Below are 25,005 nucleotides of genomic sequence, written 5' to 3' on the forward strand. Positions count from 1 at the left end.
TGGCAGCTGCCCACTAATTGCTGGGCAGCTGTTAAAATGAGCCCGGGCACCAGCGTGCCTCCCGATCCCCTCTCTGGGACTCTAAATTAAATGCCCCCAAGGAAAAGAATGGGACTGGCACTACTGTGCCTACTGAACCCCCACTGGGGCTCTTAAGAGCTAACAATGGCCCCACGTTGCAGCTGGCCGCTACGGCGGCGCAGCTGAGGACACAAAACCAGCACCGGCACTCACTGTGCCCCCACATGGACTTTGCGAAACGAATGGGGCCAAATGAGCACCGACAATGTGCCCTGATTGGCACCACAGTGCCCTTGGATTGCCAACACCCAAAAATGTCCCCAAAGGAATTAGCATGGGCCCTCACTGTGCCCTGTGCTAATAACAGGTGGGTCCCGATACCGCAGCTCTCCTGATGAGCTGGTACAGGCCTTGCTGATCTCTGTGAGGATTGCGACACAGTGTCATGTAGGCCCGCAGTCTTAACAAGGGCTCACCATACTCCTGGGTCACAGGAGCCACCCTCGGCCGACCGGTTAACTCCCAACCTGCTTAAGGAAAGGCAAAGCGGCAATGCGGGTCGGAGATTTACCTGGGGAGCTGTGTTTGTACTGTGGCCCTGCCGGGGCGATTGGCAGAAGGAACTCCTCCTCTCTCGAAGTTGCCTCATAGAGGGGGTTGGGGCACCCTTCCCAGGCTCGAGCGCGGCTCCTTCTTGGCCACCGGCGATCTCTGCGGCATCATGCGGGGTAGGCTCCTACTGGAAGATAGACTCTGCGGCGCCCCTCTCACAGCCAGGCAATGCCTGACATCCGGTCACCCGTGCCTGACTTTCTGTTTCAAAGGGGAGGATGGACGGAGCGTTGGAGCAAATCAAACACTCACCCCCAGTCAACTGATCTGGGTTTAACCCATCATCATTTTTTAGCTCACTCCACCACCCCAATTCAGACATGGCTATATGCAAATCAGTCTGACCCTGTAACTCATGGGAACAGTCCAGCCCGAACTGCCGAGCCATGTCTTCCCTGGACCGTAAACAAGCATCCTGGGACCGGTTTCTGGCTAATCAGTCGTCATCAGCCAGACTAGCTTGAATCCAGTGGCAGAGTAAGCAAGGGACCCACGTCTGGGCATACCCTGCCAACTTAGGGCGAACAAAGCGATACCAAAGAGGATGATGGACAGAGCATTGGAGCAAATCAAACACTCACCCCCAGTCAACTAATCTGGGTTTAATCCATCATCATTCTTTAGCTCACTCCACCATCCCAGTTCAGACATGGCCATATGCAAATCAGTCTGACCCTGTGCCTCATGGGAACAGTCCAGCCCGAACTGCCAATCCATGTTTTGCCTGGACCGGAAACAAGCATCCTGGGACCGGTTTCGAGTTCATAACCCTCATCAGCCAGGTTATCTCGAATCCAGTGTCAGAGTGAGCAAGGGACCCACGTCTGGGCATACCCTGCCAACTTAGGGCAAACAAAGCGATACCAAAGGGGATGAGTGATGGAGCGTTTGAGCAAATCAAATACTCTGATGCATTCCTATGGGAGGGCAGGCCAATCTCACTAACTGTAACACAGAGCGCACGCACTTTACACTGGGCAACAGTGCTAAAGTGCCCAGAGGCCTAAAACCACTACCACCATGTCAGAGCTTAAGACAAAAAGTTCAGGGGTGAACCTGCCATGAAGTCCAACACCCTTCATGCTAGCATCAGTGATAAGGACTGATTTCTTGGAGGACTGTAATACTCAGTCATGCTGAGAAACTTCATGAGTTCCTCTTTGTTTGTGGGCGATGCTAATTTGTGTATGGCATCAACCACCTCACTCTTGGGTTCCACACCTGGACCAGATATGGTGTGACCAAAATAATCGATAGCGGGTTTCCTAAACTTGCACTTATCTAATCTAACTGTGAGATTGTGCTGATGAAACCTCTCTAAAACTTGTCTAAGTCTCAAGTCGTGTTCTTGCTCATCTCTGCCATAAATCAGGACATTGTCTTGATAGATCTTAACTCCTACCTGTCCTCCCAAAACTTATTCCAAGGCCCTTTAGAAGACTGAAGCCGCCGACACCAATCCAAAGGGCAACCTTATGAACCAGAAGGTCCTGAATGGCGTTATGGAGGCGGTGTAGTCTTTGGACTCTTCATATAATTTTATTTGATGATATGTGGATTTTAGGTCCACAGTGGAAAAAACATTAGCCCCCTGTAACTGCATAAGTATGTCTGATATTTTGGGAAGTGGATATTTGTCCACTATGACCTGTTTGTTGAGCTCTCTCAAGTCAATGCAAAAGCGGAGACTTCCATCAGCCTTTCTGGCAGCTACGGCTGGTGCCAACCATTGGGTCCCTTCCACTGCCTCAGCCTTGAGTTTTTCTAATTGGGATTTCATCTCATAACTCACCGCAAGAGGCACACCACGCACTTTACCTGCAACAGGCACAGCCCCAGAGACCAGTCGTATCTTATGTACATGTTCAGGCAAACAACTCAATTTGTTCCTTAACACCCTGGGAAACTCCCTCTTTAAGGATGACGTGTAATCAACACCACTGTCTTATATGATGACCTCACGTGAAAATGTTCTTTTAAAATAATAGGAGGGTCATTATTTGGGTCTAATATTACTCCTAAATCTCTCTGGTGGAACCAGCTTAGGATGCTATCAGCTTTATGTGATACATACATTTTACCTGAGAGATACCTTTCTTTGTATTCTAATAAACCACAAAAATATCCTATAAGCTTAATGGGTTCTCCACCGTAGGCACTGGGTTTGATGTCAGCTTTCAAAATTTTAACTCTGTCTTTCAAATTACACATGTAACATAGCTTGGAGACAATGGTGATTTTTGCCCCAGAATCAAAAAGCACCTTTGTACTTTTACCTTCAACAAACACTTCATCTGTAGGACCCTTCTTATAATTGTCAGTCACTTGAGACACAATTTGACCACAGTCAAACTCAGAACAGTTATCGCTATTAGTGTCATGTGAAATGGCATTAGCCTTCCCTTTGCTTTTCTTAGTTTTGCAGACAGCAGTAAAATGACCAACCTTTTTACAATTCAGGCATGTAGCTTTTAGTGCCGGCACTACTGGTCATTAGCCAGTTGTCCTACTTTCCCACACCTGTAACACTTGGGTTGGAAATTGCGAGAAGCATTCATTTCAGGTTTAAAGTTCCCTTTCTTCACATACTTCTCCACAGAAGCTGCTTTCACCAAATGAACAATGTTGCCTTTAGTCTCGTGCTTGGTAATAATTTCTAAACATTTTAGTGAGTGTTCTATCTGATTAGCAATGGTAATAACTTCATCTACAGAGGGATCATCTTTCTGCCATACATCATCTCTGACCTTCTCAACATTACAACCCAACATGAACTGATCTCTTATTCTTTCTTCCAATAATGCCCCAAACTTACAAGATGGTGCCAACTTCCTTAGAGCAGTAACATAGTTCTCCACCGACTCACCATCACTTTGTGTCCTGCGACCAAAATGATAGCGTTCCAAGATTGTGCTTACTTTGGGTAAGTAATGCCTGTCTAGTTTCAGCATGCATATTTCATACTCATTTAAATTTGAGTCATCTATTTCAGGTAAGTGATCAAATACCTCTTGTCCTTCTGAACCAAGACAATGCAAGAGGAGGGCAGTTCTTCTCTCTGCACTAAGATTGGTTCCACACACCTTGGCGTACCTTTCAAATACCTTTTTTCCATTTTTGCCATCTAATAGGTGGGCCACCAGGGGATGTTAGGAAAAAAGGTGGGGTTGTAACATTTTGCATGGTAGTACACACAATTCAAATGTAGACAGTTACAAAATAAACTATACAAATAACGCTGCAATACAGTGGTAAATAGAAAAGAGGAAGTATATACATTGTGCAGAGACGAGTAAAGTGAAGTGTGTGTTTAAATATGTAGTGCCACAAGTCAATTAAGCGTCAAGATAAACCGCTTCAAGTCACAGGTAAAACTGTCAAGCTATTTCAAAATCCTAATGGAAGTCCGCGTGCAATACAATATAAAGCTTAAAGAGAAATTATAAATTAAAATATAATCAAGTCAGTTACCAATTGGAGATAACTTGTAAATAAGTACTCCATCACTATGTGTCCACTCGGTAGTAAAGTCAGTTTACGTTGGAAGGTGAAGAAGAAAAAGGTTCACCGTAGACACTTGCACACTTGGCACCAAAGTTGAAAATACATAGCAGGGTTATGGTTGTACCAAAATGGTCGCCACGCTACACAAGTAACGTGCTGAGTATAGCTTAGCGTGGTGATGTCACCTTCAGAATAAAGAGAGAGCAGTGTGCATAGTCGCACTCGCTCAGAGCAGCTGGAAGAAACGTGGCAACGGAAAAGGTGAGTTAAGCAATAACAAAGGCAGGCGCTGCTGATTCCTTGGTGCGTGTGATGGAATTCTTTGGTGCATGCAATCCATAGGTCCGGAGGCAATTTAAAAGATAACAAAGCAGCACCACGTGTTGTTGATCTTGAGCGGCGCACATCAAAGTTCACAAAAGGTTTCCGAGGGGCACCAATAGAACGAAAGGCTCTCCAAAAGTCACTGATATATGAAAAAATCACTCATGGCTAGGCTAAGCCCCTATGAAATACAACCAAGGTAACAACGCAGAGCTTTATGCTCCTGCCCCTCAGGGTTGCAGAAAGAGAGAAGTGAAATGAAGTCTCTTGCGGACAAACTGTCTCAGTTTTTTATTTTTATTTTTTAGATATGTTTTCAAATCAACAAGACAAAAGAAAAAGAAAAGATACATCTTCATCAGCAGTGTGGCTCATACACATATATGTTACAAATGATGCAAGCCTTTGCAATTTTCGTCTCTGAATTCTGATAATGTTTTCACACGCCACAATTATAGCCTCCTACTGGTTAAGCGATCCAACACAACATACCGTAAGAAAAAATCAACAATAAAAACATACAGAAAATAAAGAAAATGCAAATGATACCCAAGAAGAGAAATGCATTATCAGTCACAAGGCAGCGTCCACTGCAAATCGCAGGCACCCTGCAGACCGCCCATTTAGCAATACCCCTCCCAGCTGTGTTATCACTAGTAAAGGATCCTCTTAGCTACTCTCACTGCCAACCCACGCCCCCCCATGGATTTCCGCACCGATCCACCGCTTACTCAGTTGTATCTAGCAGATATAATCTCAGCGGCTCCCATATATCTCTCGGCCTCGATCTAAGTGGCAGTTCTTCCGCATATACATTAAGGTTATCCCGGCAGTACACCAGGTCAGTCAGCCATTCCTTGAGGACGGGCCCACGCCCCTTCCCCCATGTGACCGCCACCCTACGCGCAGCCATCAGTAGCGCCAGTCGCACAAAGTTGCCATTCACCCCCCTCACATGCGGCACGCAACTTAGGAGGCATACCAAAGGGGTGCAAGGAAGATCCACAGCAACTATCTTACGCAAGCAATCCACCACCGCAACCCAGATATTCGCCACTGCCCTGCAATTCCACGCCAAATGCATGAAGTCTGCATCGTCCTGCCCGCACCTGTCGCAGCACGCTGACGCACGCAGACCATTCCCATACAGTCGTGCCGGAGTGTAATACACCTGATGTATATATTTAAAATAAATGATTTTTAGATTGCCATTCATACAGAGCTTCCCCCTTAATCCGCAGACATGCTTCCAGTTATCTTCAGAGATAGGCGCAGACAAACACTCATTCCATCTCCCCCAGCTCTTATCTGTCACATCCACCGTTTCATCTTTAATAAGGGTATATAATTTAGAGATCAGCTTCTTATTATTAGGCGTGGTGAGAACAGTCTGCAAGGAAAGCAGTGCCTGCGGCTCGCTCGGAAAGGTGGTATAATGTGCTCTGGTCGCATGCCTCAGCCTATGGATCGCAAACCGAAAAAGAAGCGACTGGTTTGTGATGTGCTGTAAATCCTCTTGTGTGACAAAAGCACTGTTGAGGTAGACATCTCTCATATGCGAAATACCCGCCTCTCTCAATACCCTCATAGACGGAGCCTCGTGCGTTACATGCATGAGCTCATGGTGTTCCAGTCGCATTTCCGGCGCATATAACGGCAGCTTCTGTGCCAGCTTCCCGATCCTCTGCCAAGCCTAGATCGTGGCGTCAACTGTATTTATTTCCGATCTCGGGGTGCCCCGCGAGATATGAGTAACCACACTGTGCAGAGGAACGGGAGCAGCATCACCCTCCTCCACCGCAACGTGCGGAGTGAAGGCGTGCGGCCTATACCAATAATATAGGTACTGCGCCTGCGCACTAAGATAATATGCATAGAAATCCGGTGCCGCAAATCCACCCCTCTCGTATCCCTTGGTGAGGACCGACCACTGCACTCGCGCAGGTTTGCCCCCCCACAAACCAGTCTGAGTAGGTGGCTACGGAGAGTCTTAAAAAATTCCATATTGAGCACGATTGGAACGTTTATAAACAAATATAGAAATCTAGGTAACACGACCATCTTGATGAGAGCAATGCGGTCCGCTAGCGAAAGCGGTAATAAAATCCAAGTCTCGACCATGGACTCCAGTTTCAAACATGCCCTACCGTAGTTCTCCCGGAGCACCACCGTGGGATCGCGTTGCACCCAGACACCCAGATACTTAACTGGGTCTGTAGACCACAATAGCGGGAATTCCAATCTAGGCCGAGCAGTGCCGGCCGTTAGCGGAATTATGTATGACTTCTCCCAATTAATATGTAGGCCTGAGATAAGCCCAAAATGCACATACTCCCGCAGTAGTTGCGCCAGGTATCTGGTCGGCTCTCGTACAAAAAGAACCATATCATCAGCATATAGTGAAATTGACACCGGCCGGCCGTTGAAATTCAATGCCGTCTCCCTGTGACGCTGAGGAATAACACAGGCCAATGGCTCAAGGGTAATCACGAATACTAAAGGCGAAAGAGGGCACCCCTGTCGAGTCCCTCTCTAAATTCGTAGTGACTCAGATGTCAGCCTGCCCACCCGTACTCTCGCCGACGGAGTTGTGTAGAGCACCGCTATCCACCGGAGGAACAATTCGGGAAATCCCATACGCCGCAGCACCCTGTGCATATAATGCCATTCCACTCAGTCGAACGCTTTGGCGGCGTCCAACAGCACCGCCGCTGCCTCCAGATCAGGTTCTAAGACATGAAACATAGAGAAGAGCGTGCGGAGGTTATGCGAGGTGGACCGCTCCGGCACGAACCCCGACTGATCAGGCAATATCAACCCCTGTAGCAGCGGCTGTAATTTGGTGGCGAGAATCTTTGCCAGAATTTTAGCATCTATATTTATTAGTGACAGCGGGCGATACAATTCACAGCGGTCCGCTGGTTTGTCTTTCTTAAGTAAGGTGACAATAAGTGCCTCCCTTAAAGACGGAGTGAGCATCCCCGCGTCGTACGCTTCCGCATAGACTTCTAACAGGTGCGGCGCGATCAGGTCAGCACATTTCTTATAAAATTCGACCGTTAGTCCATGGGGGCCGGGCGCCTTGCCATTAGGAAGCGCCGCTATCGCCAGTTTTATGTCCTGCTCATCTATGGGGAGACATAGATATTTACGTTGCGCGTCAGACAGCCAGGCACAAGCGATATCTTCCAGGAATGCGTCAAAATCCTCCGCCGGCAGCGACCCCTTTGTACTATACAGATCTGTGTAGAACACACGGAATTGCTCAGTAATGGCCTCCAGAGTATAGTGCTCCACACCCGCGTCGTCTACTATCACATCCACCCGCTGCTGTTCGAACCGCTCTTTTATCTTGAATGCTAGCGTGCGACTCGGTCTGCCTGCCTCTCCATACCGCCTGGCTGTATGTCTGCGAGACAAATATTTAACCTCTGTCTCCGCAAAAGAGTCGTATTCCCCAATCAGCTCGTGTATCCGAGCCACTGCGGCCGCCGCAGGTCGTCTCTCATAATCGCGCTCCAAGCCTCGCAGTTCACTCTCTATCCTCTGTAACTGTGTCCGTATATCGCGAAGTATGCCCGCAGTTGTCCCAATGCACACTCCTCTAATTTTGACCTTAAAGGCCTCCCACAGCGTCGCTGCCTGTTCTACTGTACCTTTATTCAGCGCAAAATACTGAACTATGGCCTCGTGTATTGTCTTCTCGTACACACGGTCCAGAAGTGCCTCGCACCTAAACCTCCATGTAAACGGGCGGTGGACACCCTTCGGATTCCTCAGAATCAATTTCACCGGGTTGTGATCTGAAAGTGTGCGCGCAAGCATCACCACATCATCGGTCCAGTCCACCAACTCAACATCAATCAGCCAATAGTCAAGCCTAGACCAACTTCCATGCATCGGTGTCGCATGCGTGCCCTCCCGCCTCTGCGGGTTCCGCAGTCTCCAAACGTCACACAACCTGAACTCTTCCATAGCCCTTATCACTCTCCCAGCAACTCTTGGGGTACGATGCGTCACAGGATTCGACTTATCCAGCTGTGCGTTCAGGTACATGTTCAAGTCCCCTCCACAGACAATAGGGGCAGCCGGCCATTCTCTCAACCGTTCGCAAATACGATCTACACACAGTGGATCATCAGCTATGGGCCCATACATATTAACAATGATGATCAATTGGCCCTGCAACTTCCCATATACCATTGGGCACCTCCCATCTCCGTTCGTAGAATTGTGTAGCGCCTGGAAATCTACGCCTTTCTTGACAAATATCATCACACCTCTTGCATAGGAAGAATACGAAGCTGCCAATCAGAAGCCTGCCCATCTACCCATAGCCCCGCACGTCACGAGCGGCGCCAAGTGCGTTTCCTGCAGTAACACAAGTTGTATTCCGGGTCTATTTAGGTATGCTATCACCTGCCTCACTTTTTTAGGAGAGTTGAGGCCGCGGACATTCCAGGTCAGCATCACACATTTATCTGTCATCATACATGATAAATCCCACTACTTGCAGTTTAAGATCCAGAACCCAGGGGGGCATTTCGTATGCAGCAACAACACAGCTCTAATACAGTGACAGCAACACAGTGTGGCCCGCGAATTTGACTGAATTCAATGCTAAGAACACATAAAACATACAAAAACCTCAGAACTCCAACCACCCCCCCCCACCTCCCACTCTAACCTCCCAATCAGGTCGAGACCCAGACCCCTCCCCCCCACACTCAATGCTCCAATAATGTGGGTGATACCCTCCTGGGGAAGAGGTACAGCAGCGCATACACGCACCGAAGTGCGGCAGCTGGAACAATATCAATGTCACCCCCGCTAGGCACCAATCATAGAACTTTGGAATCAACAAATCCTGGCTCCCCCCCGTTATGCCCAAGAGAACACCCTGTAGGATAATCAGCCCCGCCGCCCCCCCCTACCCTTACATCCAGTATGAGACAGCATAGTCTAAACGATACCAGTGCAGACAGTTCAGTGAAGGCATGTCCATCGAAAGGCACTCAGATGGTCATTCATAGTGTCTAGTTATCAGTCCGCGTCATCCAGTCCTGACGCCGCCTGTTCGTCTTCTACCCGTTTCCGGTTCGGCTTAGTCTTGCAAATGTGTTTTGTGAACTTTAATGCCGATTTTGCGTCTGTAAAGAAGTGGGGCTGCTCCTCATGTGTGATCTTCAGTTTTGCCAGATACAACATGGCGTAGGGCACCGCCGCCTCCCTCAGCAACTTTTTCACAGGCACGAACTCCCGCCAAGCCGATTGCACAGCCGGCGTGTAGTCCGGAAAAAAGGACAATGTATCTCCCTTATACACCACCGGCTCCTTCGCCCATGCCTCTCTGAGGATAGCGTCTCTGTCTGCGTAATTAAGTAATCGTGCAATGATCGGGCGCGGTGCAGCTCCGGGTTTGGGCCTGGTTCCCAAGGATCTGTGCGCTCTTTCCACTATCATCACACTAGAGAGAGCCGGCCCAAAGAGCTTGCGCAGCATTCCGTCAATGAAGGGCTCCATTTTAGATATTGGCGTGGTTTCCGATAGGCCAATGATGCGGACGTTGTTCCGCCTAGACCTTGCTTCTAAGTCCTCGTTCTTTGCGCTGATCACTTCGAGTATCTTCTCCATTTGTAGGATCTGTGTGCGTGCCTCCGCCTGCGAGTCATGTCCATCCGACACTCGATTCTCAAGGACATCTAAACGATGTTCGTGCTTGTCTACTTTCTTTTTTACAACATCTAATCCCGTCGCCAGGGCGTCAATTTTGCTGGCGATAGATTTAATCCCTGCACGCAGTTCCAAGAGTATTGTCCTGGTATCATCTTCTGTGTCGTCTTGAAGACTCGAGGTGCTACGTTGGTCACCCTGTACGCCCGAGCCGTCCGCAGTGCGCGTCAACCTCTTATTCTCGAAGGTCAGCTTCGCTTGTTTAGGCTCCGACTTGCCCATGGTAGTCAACTAGACGGGCCCAACAATCCGAGAACACTTGCAGTCCAGCCCTAGGATTGCCAACAGGTTATCTCTGCAACACAGCAATCAGGCAGCCACTCTGTCACCTTGGGCGTCTCAATAGGCCTAGCAGACGATCTCCGCAGTTAAATGTCGCACAAGACACCCAGGAGCCAGTCTCGCCTCTCTCAATGCCACAGTGCCACTCCTTTTAGCACCGCCGCTCAACACTGCCAGGGTTCAACAGTCCGGCGTTGCTCATGTTTGTCCCAGCTGCAGATCGTCCAGGGCAGGCACTCATGGACAAATGTGGGCCATACGACCGCCCCCCGGTCGCCTCGGAGCCCCCCCCCGCAGTCCTTCGCCTGCCCTCGGCCGAGCCGACCTGAGAGCGAGACAAAATGGCTGACAGGAAGCACCCCACTGGTCCCGAGAGCAGTCCAGCACACAGTCTGCCGCGTTGAGAAGCACCGCTCCGGCCCGAGCTCCCCCAGGCCCCGCCACGCAGGCCCCGCAAGGCGCCGCCTCACCTAGGGGGCACACCACCCTGCCAGCCCCACGTCACACAGCTCCGGAGGCCAAACCGCTCTCGGTACCTCACTCACCTCACCAGTGTCCGCGTGCAGAGCACGACCCCGTGCCCTTATGCAGCTGCCTCCGATAACTGGGCACCAGATAGCTCTCCTCTCGGCCTTATCCTCAATTGGGCCGTCCCACGCCAAAGGTCTCGGAGCAGAGTCACACATCAGAGAGGGAAAACGCTTGCCGTCTGTCCGGGCCCACTTCCGAAATTCCGCCCCTTCGCCACGTCTGGCCGCAACTTATCTCCAACTCGCCAGCCGCTGCTCTGTGTCCGTCAGTCAGAGTGTTCCTAGCGCACTGCGAATATATGATTATACCACGATTTCAATTACCACGCATGGCTTTACCACGCGAATTTTACATCGCAAGTGGCTTTACCACGCTGGTATTTACAACGTAGGATTTTACTACGCCTAGAAACGTCTTACCTGCACGTCTTTCTCTACGAGCCCTTACTTCCATCCTCCATTGAAACAAGCGTCAAAACACGTATACCAAAATAAAAAAAGGACTGTTTTTTTGACGTACACGGCACGTCTTTGGGGGAGGCTCTTTCCTTTTTCTTTTAAAATTATGTTCGTTTTTTTTTTTAAAGTAAACTGCTTGTTATTTTTTGGGGGGGAGACCCCCCCCAGCCCCCCTCTGCCCCCGCTTGTTATTTTTGGGGGGGGAGACCCCCCCCAGCCCCCCTCTGCCCCCCAAGCCCACGCAGAACGACTCGAAGGAATACCACATCTCCCCCCCAGCCCGTGGTAAAGACGTCGTGGAAGGCACCCTGCGTGGAAGGCACCCTGCGTGGTAAGTGTCACGTGGTAAATGTTAGTAGTGGTAATGCCTTCGTGGTAAATGATGTTTCCCGCGCACTGCTACCTCTCTAAGCCTCCACGCGGACGGGGAGCGCTCCGTTCACCCAAGAGGCCGCCGCCATTTTCTTTCCGCCTACACGGTCCGCTGCCTCGCAGAATTCGGGGGTAGCGCGCGGGGCATCAGCCTCCCGCACCGCATCAAAACATGCCAGGGTCCTCCCGGGGAGCAAGAGGGTTTTTTTCCCGTGCCCAGCAGCATTAAAGGATGGTATTAGCCCGGTGTAGGATTCCGGCGCGCGGAGCTCATTTACAAGGCAGCCATTCGGCTCCGCGCCGTAGCCACGCCCCCGACAAACTGTCTAAGTTGTGAGAGAGCCCGCACCGAATCCTCCCAAACTGAGGAGCCCAAGGATGAGGTGTGCAGCGAATGCTCCCGAAACACAAAAATAGAGGGATTCCCCAATGGGTATGTGGATGAGCTCACACTGAAACCTCTCGAGCTAAACAATTGAAGTTGAGCGAAGTGTAGAAAGCTTCCAATCCACAGAGATGATAACTTGTCCCAAGGGAAAACAACAGCAAGGGTAAAATCACAACTCATGTGGCATTTGGAAACCACTACGATGAGGATGCTGCTCCTTGAAAGAGATACTGAAAGAAAACTTGAAGATGTTGGGATCGCACTTCTTCTTCCAAAATGTAGTTAAAGGTTAAAATCCACATAGGTGCACTTGGGTTCGGCTCCTTCACTCGTCGCCAGTGTAAATTCAAGTAAAATGAATAAATGATGATCCAGGGTAGAAGAAGAAGTTCGTTTTTTTTATTTCAAATACTTTTATTGAGGTATTTACAAGGTACAGTATACAGGGGTGCAATTTACGGTCCCCTACGGGGGGGGGAGGAATTAGCCTTCAAACAGTTATATGCCGGTAGGGTTACATACGGCTTTTTACGACGGCGTGCATATTACATTCGTGTGCCCATGTGTGGCGTTACAGGTGGCTGGGGTGTGCCCCTAGGTGACTTAGAAAAAAGGGAGAGAGGAAAGAGTAGATGCGGAGAGAGGACGGGGGAACACTAGTGAGCGTTTTGTTGACTTTGGCCAGGCTTCCCCGTGCCGGTCATGGGCGAGTTGTGCCGTTGGTGAGGTATTCTAGGGGGGCTTGTGTGAGGACAGGTAGTTGTCCAGGGAGAGCCACATTTCTGCTCTTGTTTGGGTTGTAGCTGTTTGGTTTGAGGTTATGGTGTCCGCCCCCCGTAGGAAGGTGATCCAGTTAAACCAACCCTTAAAAGATGCTTTCCCTGTGTCTTTTCAGTTGTTTAGGATCGTCTTGACTGCTGCGGTGAGTAAAAGGTCGATCAGTTCTTTGTCTCCTTTTGATTGAATTGACGGCGCCATGAAGGCTGTGACCAGCCCGTGGAAGTCCAGCTGTATTGAGAGGCCTAGAGCGTTGTTTATGAAGTCGCTTATTCTGTTCCAGAATTTCTTGACCTTAGGGCAGTGGAATATTAGGTGTGCTAGGTCCCCTTTTTGTTTGTTGCAGTTCCAGCACGCATCGCTTTCTCTTATCCCTATTTTAGCTAGTTTGGACGGGGTCCAATATGTCTTGTGTAGGAGCCAGAATTTTGTTTGTACTAAGGTGGTGGTGACTTTTTTGTGTGATGCTGACGTCCATAGGTTGGACTTTTCTCTCTCCGTAAGGCGTCTGTGGAGAAGAGTCTCCCAGTATTCTAGGGCTTTGTTGTTGAGTTTAGTTGTTTCTGGGCATAATAGCTTGTAGAGGTCTGACGTTTGGTGGCCGACCTTATTTAGGTTCGCTGCGTATTGTAGGATCGAGGGGGTCGCATTGTTGAGTCCTGCTCTTGTAATTGCCACCTTTATCTGGAGGAAGTTGTAGAATTTGTTGTCTGTCAGTTTGCGTGTGTTCCTTACGGAGTCAAAAGTGATGTATGTGTCTTGGTTGCCCAGCTGGTTGGCGGTGGAGATGCCATGTTTGTACCAAGAGGCCATGTTGAGCGTTTTATCGCAGTATTTTATTTTGGGGTTGAACCATATCGATTCCCACCTAGTGTTCTTGATGCTTGCGTCCATTTTCTTGTTAACCTTAAGGAGGGCGTTCCTGGTGAATTTTAGTACAGGATTGTTGGCAATCTCTGGGTGTTTACTCGCTGTTAACAGGGCCACAGAGTCGAGGCCCTTTAAGATTCTTTTCTCTAAAGAGAGCCAGGCAGGTGTGTAGTTGTGCTTGGGGATCATCCAGTGCAGACCTTGTTTGGCAATGCATGCCGTTTGGAAAGTCTTGAAGTTTGTTACGTTTAGTACGCCCAAGGCTTTGCTTAGCCTGAGTTTTTGTAGGCTGATTCTTGGTCTCTTGTCCTTCCATAGGAATTTGTTTATTAGTTTATCAGGCGTTTGTGGAAGTCTTCTGTGTTGTTCAGTGGGAGCATGTTCAGCATATAGTTGACCATGGGGGTCAGCATCATTTTGATCGTTTCCAGTCTGCCCCACCAGCTGATGAATCTGGGTGACCACGATTCTAGTCTCTCTTTCAGTTTGTTAAGTAGTGTAGTCTCGTTGTGGTCCAGTGTCGTCTTGAGGTCTCTTCCGAAGTGTAGTCCAAGATATTTCAGAAAGTTCTTCTGCCAGGTCAGCCTCGAGTTCCCCAGCACCTCCCTAGTTGTGTGCAGGTTTAGTGGCTTACATTCCGATTTATCATTGTTCAATTTGTAACCCGAGGCGTGGGCGTACTCTTCTATGGTGGACATGAGCGCGGCTATTGAGGGGCCTGGATCCTCCGTGGTGATGAGGATGTCGTCTGCATATGCCGCCAGCTTGACTGCTTCACCCCCGACTAAGATTCCCTTAATGTCTTTGTTGTTGCGAATCATGGTTAGGAGTGGTTCCAGGGCTAAAAGGAAGAGAGCAGGGGAGAGTGGGCAGCCTTGTCTCGTGCCTCTCTCAAGAGTAAGTGGCTCAGAACATCCGCTGTTCACTACGACACGCGCCTTGGGTTCTCTGTAGAGTGCTAGCACCATCTTCCTGAAGACTGGTCCCAGACCGAATTTTTGCATGCACCGCTCGAGGAAAGGCCATGATACTCTATCGAAAGCCTTCTCCGCGTCCAGGGCGATCATCACTGCAGCGTTTGCACTTTTGGAGGCGTTGTTTATTAGGTGTCATAGGAGTCTTGTGTTGTCGTGGGACATCCTGTTTTTGAGATATCCCACCTGTGAGCAGTGTATGAGTTTAGGGAGGAGCGAGTTCAGTCTTGTTGCTAACATCTTCGCGTATATCTTGCAGTCGATGTTGATTAATGAGATTGGCCGGTAGTTCTTGGGGTATTGTGAGTCTTTATCTTCCTTGGGGATCACTATGATGTTTGCTTCTGCCATTGTGGGCGTCATTTTCCCTTTTTGGATGCAACCTGAGAACACCTCTACCATTGTATGCTTGATTAACGGTAGGAATTGTTTGTAAAATTTAGCAGTGTAGTCGTCTGGGCCTGGGGCTTTGTTTTCCTTGAGGCTCGCTACTGCCTTCTCAATTTCGTCCCCCGTGATGTCTAGTTCTAGTGTTGTTCTCTGTGTCTCTGTGAGTGTGGGCAGGGTGATCTTATCGAGGAGCGTGGCTCCACCGTCTTTGTCGAGGGTTTGGTCCTCCCTGTATAGTTCTTCATAGAATTCTTTGAAGACTCTGAGGATCTCTTTGTTCGCAGTTTGTGATGTACCTTTTGTATCAGTCACTGCGGCTATCGCGTGTTGTCTTTGTTTGCTTTTTAGATATGAGGCCAGTGCTTTCCCCGCTTTGTTGGCCGTGCAAAGATTGATGGCCTTGTATTTGTTCAGCCAGGTCCCCGCTCTCTCACTTAGGATTCTGTTCAGCTCATATTTCTTTTTTTAGTGTTGTGAGGGTGTTTCTATCTCTTAAGTTGGCTATGTGGCCCATCTCTAGGTCTTTTATCTCTTTCTCGAGCTCTGCTACCTTTTTGTTCTTTCTCTGTTAATTCTCCCTTTGATGGAGAGTAGTGTTCCTCTTATGGTTGCTTTCAGAGCGTCCCAAAGGACGTCTTTTTCCGTGCTTGGATTGTCGTTCAGCGTCAGGTATTCTTGTATGGAGTCTTCTATCTCTGCCGTGGTGGTTTTGTTTCTGAGGAGGTCGTCATTGAGCCTCCATCTGCGCTTAATTTCCCAGTTGTGTCTACCTGATAGTGTTAGGCTGATGTGTGAGTGATCTGAGATTGTTGTTGGTGCTATCTCTGTTAGGTCTATGAGGTGTGTGTGCGTTTCGGAGATTAGGATGTAGTCAATGCGACTATAGGAGTTGTTGGGGTGGGAGTAGAAGGTGTAGTCTCTAGTGTCCGGGTTTTGGAGACGCCATGGGTCTCTAAGTTGGAGCTTGCTGCAGAAGTTTTTCAGAGTGTTTTCTCCTTGCGGGTTGTGACTGGGTCTTTGTGGGTGTCTGTCTGTAGTCTGATCTAGCACCTGGTTTAGGTCTCCTGCGACTATTAGGAGATCGTCTTGTGGGAGTGTGCTCAGTTTGTCTTCCACTCTGGTCCAGAAAGTCCTGTCTTCTGTGTTTGGTCCGTAGATATTTGCTATATGAATTGTCTCCTCTCCCCTGGTCAGGCTAGTTATCAGGACTCTCCCTTCTTCATCGGCATAGGAGTCCTGTAGTTTGAGTTTTGCTCTTTTGTTTATCAGTGTGATCACCCCTCTCTTTTTGTGGCATGCCGGAGAGCCTATTGACTGGTCTATCCAGTTTGCTTTGATTCGGCTTATGTCTTCTGCTGCTAGTTTAGTCTCTTGGAGGACGCAAACATCGCTGTTGAGTTTGGCTAGATACTCTAAGACCTTCCTTCTCTTTACTGGGTGGTTAAGTCCTTTAACGTTGAAGGAGACGATTTTAATGTTGGCCAGCAGTTGGCCTTGTTGGGTGTGCGTCATCTTGTGTGCTATGTGTCGCGTTTGTTTCTAGCAGCTCTGTTTATGTTGGTTTGCCTTACCCTCGGGTTGTTTATCTCTTTTGTCCTAGCTTTGTCCCCTTTTTTGCGGTGGCGTGGCCTGTCCAAGTTGTTAGGTGGTTGTGTGTGTTCCCTCTCAAGTTCTGGGTAGGTAGTGAAGAGGAAAGTAAAGAGGAAAAGATTAGTAGATATAGAAAGCCCTAGTACCTGTACTCGGTGACCCTTCCCGCCCCCCCTTCCTCCCTCCGCCCCCCCCTGTAATTTGCTGAGTGGGTGTGCGACAGCAAAGTTCCCCGCTCCAAAGCTCCCGAGGCTTAAGATACGTCCTTCCCAAGTTCTTACGTGCTGCACCCTGTGGAAAAGGGCAGACAGACCATAAATTGTATATAAAGGATATATGTGAGACTTGACAGTTCTCCTTGGTGTGCTCTTCACGTTCTCTCTGCGTTCGGTACTAGGAGTTCTGCGAGGTAGATCTGTTTTAGGATACTACTCCTTGGTCGGTTAGTCCCATATGGTAGAGCGGTTAGTGGTCTGGTTCCCTGAGTCAGTCTGCAGGTTTGCTGCGAGGTAGATGTGTTGTGCCTTGTTTCCTTGCGCCATGAGGTAGGCGTCTTGAGGTAGATAGTTCGAGGTAGGTCGTGTTGAGCTACCTTCATTCATTTAAGGTCCTGAGAAAGGCAGAAGGCCTTTTTTTAGTGTTCAGTCAGACTTCTCCACACTGTCTGGTGATGCGCTTCTCTTTGCTGCTCCTAGGTTCTTGGCCTCCATATCCTCTGTTGGCGGGCCTTGGATGTATTTCTTAAGGTCATAAGGGTCGTCGAAGATCACCGTTCGCCATTTGTCAGTGATCTTGAATCTCGCAGGGCCTGCGAAGCCGAAGGTGATGTTGTTGTCGCGTAGGGTGTCTCTCATTGCCAGGAATCCCTTTCTAACTTCTACTGTTTGTCTTGAGAAGTCCTGTGTGAGGATTATTTTGTTCCCTTCCCATCTTAGTTTCGGGTTCTTCCTGGCGAGGGCGAATATTGCTTCTGTATGGCTTGATCTCAGTGGGCTGCATATTATTGGCTGCGGTCCCTTGCCTTGTAGTGGTTTCTGGGCTGGCACTCTGTAGGCATTGTCAATTTCGAATTGCCTATCGAATTTGAGGCCGGTTAGCTGTGGTATTATTGCTTCGAGCATGTTTGTGCAGGCTCCGGTCTTGTCCTCTGTGCCTTCTGGGATGCCCAGGATGCGGATGTTCCCTCTCCTTGCTCGGTCGTCTTGCTCAGCCAATTGTTTTTGGAGGGCCCTTGAGATTTTGGCGTTGTCTGTGAGTATTTTGTTACTCCTTATCGTTGCATCTTCTACGTCACTGATACGTTTTTCTGCCGTTTCTATTCTAGTGTTGGTGTTGTGCAAGTCAGCCCTTATTGCCGTTAGTTCAAGCTGCATGCTGTCAATGATGACCTTTGTTGACCTGGCTAGCTCGTTGCACTCATTCACCTTCTTTAGGATCATGTCTATGGTTGTTTCATTCCTTTGTTTCAGGGGTGATTCTGGTGGGTCTTCTCTCAGTTTTTTCCTTCCTGCATCGCCATTTCGTCTACGCCTCTTCTTGACTGGAAACTGCCTAGTCGGCCCACCTTTTGGAGCGCGGATAGGGCCTTGTTTGGATCCCCCCTTGGTACTGAGGTTGGGTGGAGTGTTCTGTACCTGCTGGGTTCTCTAATGCTCCTCGTCCTCGTCTTTGCTTTAGACCCTGCCAGCGCCTTAGTGTGATGCGCCTTCCTGTGATGGCGGTGTGTCGCTGCTTGCCTGCCTCGTCTGCTTCTACGAACCACTTTGCACCTGGTTTTGTCCGGTCTTGTCTGGTCTTGTTTCCCGAGTCGACCCTGTCTCTTCCGACTGCTTCAGGTATCTCCCCAGGCTTGGTTGTCGTTTTGTGTAGCTTCTTTGTCGTCTTCCCTGCTGTTGCCACTGCTCTTGTTTGGATGTCGCCTGAAACTGCCCTTCCGTGTCCCGGCTTCCCTTTGAGTGTGGTTGCCGGTCTTTGGGCTATTGTTACACTGCGTGGGCTTATGGCGGCTCGAGTTGTTAGTTTCAGTCTCCCTGGTGTGAGTGTTCGCCCGCTTACTGGCCACTCCAACTAGTCTCCGCCTCTCCCCTGCACTCGCGGGGATCGTTTAGCGGCTGTTGTTTGTTTCTGTTTCTCCGCTGTCCGTATTTCCCTGCAAAATGGCCTCCCCCAGTTGGTGCTTTCGGTTTCCTTCTTCCTATTTGGGGAGCGCGCTTGCGGGGGTTTCCAGGCGGTTCTCGCCGTCTGCGTTCCTCTGAGAGGGGGAAGCGCTAACTCTTTCCACCTTCTGTCCGCCTTTTGTGCGATTCCCGCTTGCCGATCTTAGATCGGGGGAGAGAGCAGAGCCGAGCAGACGCGCGCCTGGCAAGATGGCGGCGCCCTGCGCTCACTTTCGCTTTCACCCTCGCCTCGCCGCTGCTCGCTCTTACCGATCTGGCCGGTGTTGGTCGTTGGGGTGGTCTCCGCTGGGTTGAGCGAGTGTCTGAGCGCCGGCTGGGTGGGTTGCGTGCGGCTTGCCTTGTTTCAATCTGCGCTCACCTCTTTGTCTTCTAGTCTCTTATAGCGCCGGTCGCCATCTTGGCCGGGCCGCGTCCTCTCACACACCGGGAGGGAAAATTGGCCGGTATTCCGCTGTCTGTTGTCGATGTGGGTTTTTCTCGGGCTCCTCTTGTGCGCCAGGTATTCCGGTGGTCTGGGCTTCTTTCAGTTCTTGGGTCGAACTTGTTTGGCTGTATCTAAATCGCTGTTCAGTGCCTCGGGCTATGGAGGCATCGGACCTAGACACCCGTCCGCATTGCCATCCAAGCCACGCCCCCCGGAAGAAGAAGTACGTTTATTCCAAGTACAAAAGGTCCCATCCATTCAGCAGCCTGTGTCAAGTACATGTGAACCAAGTCATGCAGCAAACTGAGAGCATCAGGTTCTATCACCATGGTACCACTCAAAAGAATACACTTCCTGTGGGGCCTATGGGGCCTATGGGGAAGAAGGGAAATAAGGGAAATAAAGCACATTACTACACAGACCTATTCCGTTTATGTATAAAATGGAAATTAAGATTTGCCAAACAGACGATCCTCATTACATCCTTATAAAAGTAGCGGCTAGTTAATGTATAATAATGTATAGGCTGGAGAAACAGAGGGCTGGGCATGGTAATAAGGCTGTCTTGCTTTGATGAGACAATACATTAGTGGTACTTTTGCCTGAATGTTAAGGCCTGTAGCCCTCACAGTTATAAGGAATCTGGCTCTGTCAGATCACGTCTATCCAGAACTCAGCCATGATTAAAAGGAAAAAAGACATGAGGTGGCACTAGTTGACACACAGTTTTCCCAGATTTCATTGGATTTCTGAAAAGAGAAGCTACACCGACACCCACAGGATTGAAACAATCTTTGACATTCTTTCCAGACTTAAACGAAAGGGCCTGCTTTAGACATCGGAATACAGTATTTGCTCTGTTGGGGCCATGGAGTAAAACACTCTGGGCCTCATTTATGACGCTGTGCTTTACTTATACGCCGCCGGTGCGTCACTCTTTGTGACGCACTAGCAGCGTAAAAAAATGTACCTAGTTGCACGATATTTACAAAGTGACGCATCTAGGTAGATGTGTCACTTTGTAAACCCCTGCGCCACATTATACCTGTGCCAGGTATAATGTATGCAGGGGGGCGTTCTGGCGCAAGAAAGGGTCATAGAAGTGATGCAGTGAAATCTATAAGATTTCACTGCGCCACTTCTAGGACACAAATGCGTCAATATCTTACGCCTGCCTCACAGCAGTCATAAGACTGACGCAGGCCCTTTCACATGGGGCTTGCCCCATGTGAAAGGACATATTGCTGGAGTTGCGTCACTTTTGTGACACACTCCAGCAATGCATACTTTTGCGCCATACAGATACGTCAAAAATACTGACGTATCTGTAACTCCTTGCGACATGATGCGTCATACAATAAATATGACACAGCAATCATGTCGCAAGGAGGGCGCACTGAAAAGTGACGCATCGCTGCTTTCGCGTCACTTCTCATAAATGAGGCCCTCTGTTTCCCTGATGGAGCACCCCTACTTCGGGGCCGAGTTAGTGTTTGGCAGAGAGGATACTCCATCTCGACGGATTACCCTCTCTGCCAAACTGGAAATCCGCCCAACTGATTCAAAGTCAGGCAGACGTTAAGTATGTCAGCATTGAAGATTACAGTGTATCCGTCGCTGACATACTCCTCTGATGGAGTAAGGGCGTTTGGAGGTTTGCCCATTTGACTGCCTGCCCAATTTAAAGTAGGCAGTGGATTGGTCAGTTCTTTCTGTCTCCTACTGCTCTGAAAAAAAGTGGCGGTTAGGGACAATAAAAACGTTTAAATTGCCCCCACACCAGGGCAGAAAACTCTTCGTCTGAATGCTCAGCGTTCCCTTTGCCAATCAGTGCTGGAGCGTCCTAGACACGAACAAAGTCTCACTTTCCAAGGCTTGGAATTTGGGTCCAGAGTGTGTAAACTGTACCAACTACACTGCTGTTCGACAATTTTGCAGAAAATGTTGCACTGACAACTGCATCATGCAAACGGTTGAATCAATCATTAGAAAATCAGTGCAAAATTTCTTTGCATCGATGTAAAAATGTCTCGAATAGGAGCAACATGTTCGGCTAAGCCCCTCGTTTAAATATACTGTGGTAATTTAGCTTTCAATCCTTAACATGCTTGGCGACACAAACTCAGGATATATTATTGTCAGGCGCACAATGGGCTGACTCATCCGTGTGAGGCAGTGTGTTATTTCTGCAGTTGTCTGCACGTTCAGCCGGATTTACAGCATTCAGGGACAGGAAGGGGGACCTGGGGCGACTCTCGTGCAGGGAGACAGGCTCTCCCAACCCAGTATCAGCTGCGTGTAATAAAAGGGCACTTCCTGATTCGCTGATTTCGCTCCCTTTAAAGCGTTATGTTATCGGTTCCTAAAATAGCCACCCAATGGGCAGAGTGAGCAGGCTGACGTCATGGCTATGGCCACAGGACAATAAACTAAATATTGCAGAATGTCATAAACTGAGAGACATGAAGTGTTTGATAAATATTCATATGATTGCCAAATATTCCAGCATTTTGCAATATTGTATCTATTGCAGCTTTGAGAGGCTACCATGGTGTACAACGTGGCTGGATCCAATCAGGATGAAGGCTAGGGCGCGCGACCTCGTAACTGGGGAACTGGGTTCGAGTCTCGGTAATGACGCTAAAAACATCCTGTGATTCTGGGCAAATCACTTACCCCCAGGTGCATTAAACATCCATTTTGCAATTCCTTATTAGCGAAAAATAAGGAATCGCTAATAAGGAATAGAACAAGCATTGGAAATGCAATCGGGCTCGGATTTATTTGAGTTTGAGCTAATGGCATTGTAAATGGCAATGTCTTTTCGCCATGTGTTATGGAGTGTGTGCATGTGGTGTGTAGTGGAATTATGTGGGTTAGATTGGAATTGTAGCAATGGTGGCATGCTGTGCTTTACATGAATATGTTTAAAAGTAAAGTGTACCATACTGAGATTGCTACAATAGTTAACTGTGGATGCGTTAACAATTGATGCATGCACTGATGGCTGGTGGTGTGTGTGACTGCCTGTAGAAATTGTGCACTGATGGCTGGTGGTGTGTGTGCTTGGTAAAAGACTGCACTGCCGCCTGGAGGTGTGTGTGCCTGGTGGAAGGGTGCACTGACGGCTGGTGGGTGTGTGGTTGGTAAAAGCGTGCACAGATGGCTGATGGTGTGTGTGTTTGGTGAAAGCGTGCACTGACGGTTGCTGGTGAGTGCGCCTTGTAAAAGAATGCACTGACGGCTGATGTTGTACGAATGGTGGTGTTTGTGGTTCGTGAAAGTGTGCATTGATGGCTGGTGGTGTTTGGCCCTGGTGAAAGCGTGCACTGACGGCTGGTGGTGTGTTGTTGTGTGTGTGGTTGTGTGTGTAGTGGTGAGTGTGTGGTGGTGAGTCTGTGGGGGTGAGTGTGTGGTAGTGAGTGTGTTACACCAATGTGGCGCACTGGTGCCACTGCACCTGCTGCAGCAATGGTAGCTACGCCACACTGGTGCCACTGTACCTGCTGCAACAATGATATATACACCACACTGCTGCCACTGCACCTGCTGCACAATCATAGCTAAGTAACACTGATAACACTACACCTGCTACACAACGCCATCTACCACACACTGGTGCCACTGCACCTGCTGCACAATCATAGCTAAGCAACACTACCACTGCAACTGCTCCACCTATGGTAGCTACCACACACTGGTACCACTGCACCTGCTGCACTAAACTGGTACCACAGCACCTGCTCCACCAATGGTAGCTACGCCTACGCCACACTGGTAACACTGCACCTGCTCCACCAAATATACTTACACCACACCGGTACCACTGCACATGCTGCACCAATGATAGCTACGCCACACTGGTGCCACTGCACCTGCTGCACAATCATAGCTAAGTAACAATGATAACAGTACACCTGCTACACAACGCCATCTACCACACACTGGTGCCACTGCACCTGCTGCACAATCATAGCTAAGCAACACTACCACTGCAACTGCTCCACCTATGGTAGCTACCACACACTGGTACCACTGCACCTGCTGCACTAAACTGGTACCACAGCACTTGCTCCACCAATGGTAGCTACGCCTACGCCACACTGGTACCACTGCACATGCTCCAACAAATATACTTACACCACACTGGTGCCACTGCACCTGCTGCACAATGGTAGCTATGCCACAGTAGTGCCACTGCACCTCCTGCACAAGGGTAGCTATGCCACACTGGTGCAACAGCACCTGCTGCACAATTGTAGCTATGCCACACTGGTGCCACTGCACCTGCTGCACAATGGTAGCTACGCCACACTGGTGGTACTACACCTGCTGCGCAATAATAGCTAAGTAACACGGATAACACCTCACCTGCTCCACGAATGGTAACTACGCCACACACTGGTGCCACTGCACCTGCTGCACAATTATAGCTAAGCAACACTACCACTGCACCTGCTCCACCAATGGTAGCTACCACTCACCCGTACCACTGCACATGCTGCACCAATGATAGCTACGCCACACTGGTGCCACTGCACCTGCTGTACAATCATAGCTAAGCAACACTACCACTGCAACTGCTCCACCTATGGTAGCTACCACACACTGGTACCACTGCACCTGCTGCACTAAACTGGTACCACAGCACCTGCTCCACCAATGGTAGCTACGCCTACGCCACACTGGTACCACTGCACCTGCTCCACCAAATATACTTACACCACACTGGTGCCACTGCACCTGCTGCACAATGGTAGCTATGCCACAGTAGTGCCACTGCACCTCCTGCACAAGGGTAGCTATGCCACACTGGTGCAACAGCACCTGCTGCATAATTGTAGCTATGCCACACTGGTGCCACTGCACCTGCTGCACAATGGTAGCTACGCAACACTGGTGGTACTACACCTGCTGCGCAATAATAGCTAAGTAACACTGATAACACCTCACCTGCTCCACGAATGGTAACTACGCCACACACTGGTGCCACTGCACCTGCTGCACAATCATAGCTAAGCAACACTACCACTGCACCTGCTCCACCAATGGTAGCTACCACTCACCCGTACCACTGCACATGCTGCACCAATGATAGCTACGCCACACTGGTGCCACAGCACCTGCTGCACAATCATAGCTAAGCAACACTACCACTGCAACTGCTCCACCTATGGTAGCTACCACACACTGGTACCACTGCACCTGCTGCACTAAACTGGTACCACAGCACCTGCTCCACCAATGGTAGCTACGCCAACGCCACACTGGTACCACTGCACCTGCTCCACCAAATATACTTACACCACACTGGTGCCACTGCACCTGCTGCACAATGGTAGCTATGCCACAGTAGTGCCACTGCACCTCCTGCACAAGGGTAGCTATGCCACACTGGTGCAACAGCACCTGCTGCACAATTGTAGCTATGCCACACTGGTGCCACTGCACCTGCTGCACAATGGTAGCTACGCCACACTGGTGGTACTACACCTGCTGCGCAATAATAGCTAAGTAACACTGATAACACCTCACCTGCTCCACGAATGGTAACTACGCCACACACTGGTGCCACTGC

This window comes from Lissotriton helveticus, chromosome 6 (assembly GCF_964261635.1).
Source record: "Lissotriton helveticus chromosome 6, aLisHel1.1, whole genome shotgun sequence".
Classification (NCBI taxonomy): domain Eukaryota; kingdom Metazoa; phylum Chordata; class Amphibia; order Caudata; family Salamandridae; genus Lissotriton; species Lissotriton helveticus.